General features: G+C 39.7%; 2 non-coding genes across 2 annotated transcripts; both read left to right on the top strand.

Moving 5' to 3' along the window:
• The first annotated feature begins 124 nt into the window (after positions 1 to 124).
• TRNAS-UGA (transfer RNA serine (anticodon UGA)) lies at positions 125 to 212 on the top strand. Its single transcript has one exon. It is a non-coding gene; the product is annotated as a tRNA-Ser (tRNA).
• Positions 213 to 3,823: 3,611 nt separating this feature from the next.
• On the top strand, positions 3,824 to 3,911 carry TRNAS-GCU (transfer RNA serine (anticodon GCU)). Its single transcript has one exon. It is a non-coding gene; the product is annotated as a tRNA-Ser (tRNA).

Raw genomic sequence — 3,911 nt, 5'->3', positions numbered from 1 at the left:
ATACAGTATACAGAGATATATCGAAAAGGAACTTGTATCTGATATCTTTCTAGAGGCTAATAAATCTTTTTATTTTTTATATGGCTATGTTCTATTTGTAGGAGTAAAATAAGGATTAGGCTGTGGAGAGATGGCTGAGTGGTTGATAGCTCCGGTCTTGAAAACCGGTATAGTTCTAGGAACTATCGAGGGTTCGAATCCCTCTCTCTCCTTTTGCTTATTGAATACGTTTGTTTCTTTCATTTTTTTTTTTCTGTCCCTTATCTTTCTTTCATAAAAAGGAATGAATGGCTCGGCTAGATGGAATAACCGAGCCAGAACAGAAAAAAAGTAGAACAGGTATAAATAAGAAAATCTTAGTTAAGAGGGTTCATGTAAAGAACAGGTTCCAAATCACGATCGATTCCCTTTTCAAAACCTGCTGCAGCAGCTCGGGCTCTTCCTGCATGCCATAAATGGCCCACAAAAAAGAAGAATCCTAGAACAAAATGAGAAGTTGATAACCAACTTCTAGGAGAGACATAATTAACTGCATTGATCTCGGTAGCTACGCCACCCACGGAATTTAAAGAGCCTAAAGGAGCGTGGGTCATATATTCTGCTGAGCGTCGTTCTTGCCAAGGTTGTATGTCTTTTTTCAACCTACTCAAGTCCAAACCGTTGGGGCCCCTTAGAGGTTCTAACCATGGAGCACGAAGGTCCCAAAAACGCATAGTTTCCCCTCCAAAGATAACCTCCCCAGTTGGGGAACGCATTAGATATTTACCTAAACCTGTGGGTCCTTGAGCGGATCCCACATTAGCTCCAAGACGCTGGTCTCTAACTAGAAAAGTAAATGCTTGAGCTTGAGAAGCTTCTGGCCCGGTGGGTCCATAAAACTCACTCGGATAAGCTGTATTATTGAACCATACAAAACAACAAGCGATAAAACCAAAGACAGATAAAGCAGCTAAACTATAAGACAAGTAAGCTTCTCCAGACCATACAAATGCACGGCGAGCCCATGCGAAGGGTTTGGTTAAAATATGCCAAATTCCGCCAAATACACAAATAAAACCCAACCATACATGCCCACCAATTATATCTTCTAAATCATCTACACTAACAATCCACCCTTCTCCACCAAAAGGAGATTTTAGTAAATAACCAAATATAACACTGGGGCTAAGGGTCAAATTGGTAATTTTTCTTACATCTCCCCCCCCAGGGGCCCAGGTATCATATACACCGCCAAAATAAAGAGCCTTGAGTACTAGAAGAAAAGCACCTAGACCTAACAAAATTAAGTGAATACCCAAAATTGTAGTCATTTTATTTCTATCTTTCCAGACATAACCAAAGAATGGAAAAGATTCCTCAAGAGTCTCGGGTCCCAGAAGCGCGTGATAAATGCCACCGAAGCCTAAGACTGCGGAGGAAATTAGGTGAAGTACGCCAGATACAAAGTACGGAAAAGTATCTAGAACTTCCCCCCCTGGCCCTACTCCCCAACCTAGAGTAGCTAAGTGTGGAAGTAAAATCAACCCTTGTTCATACATGGGCTTTTCTGGTACGAAATGGGCCACTTCAAATAGGTTCATTGCTCCGGCCCAGAATACGATTAATCCGGCATGGGCTACATGAGCTCCAAGCAGTTTACCGGACAAATTGATAAGTCTGGCATTCCCAGCCCACCAAGCAAAGCCGGTGGTTTCTTGGTCACGACCAGCTAAAACGAAAGTTCCATTAAAGAGCGTTTCCACGTGGTAGAACCTCCTCAGGGAATATAAGATTTTCATGAGGCTGATCCTGAGCTGCCATCCACGCACGAATACCCTCGTTTAAAAGAATATTTTTGGTGTAGAAAGTCTCAAATTCAGGATCTTCCGCTGCACGGATTTCCTGGGAAACAAAGTCATAGGCACGTAAGTTCAGAGCCAAGCCAACTACGCCAATAGCACTCATCCATAAACCGGTGACGGGTACAAATAGCATAAAGAAATGTAACCAACGTTTATTGGAAAAAGCAACACCAAAGATTTGGGACCAAAAGCGGTTAGCAGTGACCATGGAATAAGTTTCTTCAGCTTGAGTTGGGTTAAAAGCACGGAAGGTATTTGCACCATCACCGTCCTCAAATAGAGTGTTTTCTACGGTCGCTCCATGAATAGCGCATAGCAGAGCCGCACCTAATACTCCGGCAACTCCCATCATATGAAATGGGTTCAACGTCCAATTATGAAATCCTTGGAAGAAAAGGATGAATCGAAATATCGCTGCTACGCCAAAACTCGGCGCAAAGAACCAACCAGATTGCCCCAGTGGATAAATAAGGAATACAGAAACAAAAACAGCAATTGGACCAGAGAATGAGATTGCATTATAAGGCCGCAATTGAACAGACCGAGCAAGTTCAAATTGGCGTAACATGAAACCTATTAGTGCAAAAGCCCCGTGGAGAGCTACAAAAGTCCATAGACCGCCTAATTGACACCAACGAGTAAAATCTCCTTGTGCTTCGGGCCCCCATAGTAGCAACAAAGAGTGTGCTAAACTATTGGCAGGGGTAGAAACTGCTGCGGTTAAGAAATTACAACCTTCCAAATAGGAACTAGCCAATCCATGGGTATACCAAGAAGTTACAAAAGTTGTCCCTGTAAACCAACCCCCTAAAGCGAAATAAGCACAAGGAAAGAGCAATAGGCCAGACCATCCTACAAAAACGAAACGGTCCCTTCGTAACCAGTCATCCATAGTATCAAATAGATCATTTTCTTCTTTAGGAATTCTACCAAGGGCTATAGTCATAGTGATCCTCCTATTCAATTACTTCAACCATTTCCGAGCACCTCATATCACTTTCCAAGGCATATGATAGTTTTATTATCTGTGGACGATTTCTTTGTCGTTCAATGCCCTTTTTCAATGGTCTCGAAGAGAGAAATTTCCCATTTTTATCTATGGAGTCACAGTCACAACCGAGGTCGTGGTAAATCCATGAATTTGATTCGATTTGTTTTTCTTATACTATTTGTTTTTCTTATACTATAGAAATAGAAATAAATTGTTTTTCTTATACTATAGAAAGAAATAAACCTTTGAATTCAGCATTATTCCAAGACTCCTATTTCAAAGTCTATCTTTTAAGGGAAAAATGAAAATAAAAGTAACCCTTCTTTTCCCATTCCCTCTCTATTGCATGGGTGGAAGAACTAAAATAGAGGATTCTGAAAAAAAAAATGGACCTTCGAAATCCAATTTTATGTGTAGCGCAAAGGAGTTGCGATTTCTTCTTATTCCTATAGAACATCTAGTAACAAGAATATGAAATCGTAAATAGCGAAAAATTCTTGTCTTGCGCGGTCTAAGTCTAAGGAAATAAAAAAAATTCGCTTATACAATTTCATCTACATCGAATTTATATATCAGAATAGCGGATAGAGGCATCATTAAAGGAGTCAGGTCTACTTACTTTATGCTTCTTTCCAATTTTATGGTGGATTTGATAAGAACCCTTTTTGCTTTCTTGATAAATAATCGACAAAAAAAGCGTTTTTTTTTATATAACCTGCTTGTTTTATTATAATTATAACAAGTCCTATATGGAAATGCCCGCTAAAGAGAAAATCTATTTGATTGTCTCTCGGCCAATATCGATTTTTAGAAAGAAAAAACAAGAATTTTCTTCTTTTTTTATTAACATTAAGAAAAAAGAATATAATTAAAATGGAATTGGCAATATAATTTTTATAGACTTTTGAAAGAAAAAAAGGGGGTTTTTTGCAACCGTTATTTCTTATTTCTTGCCTATATCATATCACGGAAACCTTTCGCTTTGGAACGTGGAGAGATGGCTGAGTGGACTAAAGCGGCGGATTGCTAATCCGTTGTACAATTTTTTTGTACCGAGGGTTCGAATCCCTCTCTTTCCG

The sequence above is a fragment of the Aegilops tauschii genome, unplaced genomic scaffold (assembly GCF_002575655.3).
Source record: "Aegilops tauschii subsp. strangulata cultivar AL8/78 unplaced genomic scaffold, Aet v6.0 ptg001075l_obj, whole genome shotgun sequence".
Lineage (NCBI taxonomy): Eukaryota > Viridiplantae > Streptophyta > Magnoliopsida > Poales > Poaceae > Aegilops > Aegilops tauschii.
The sequence above is the reverse complement of the archived record's forward strand: the minus strand, read 5'-3'. Positions and strand labels throughout refer to the sequence as shown.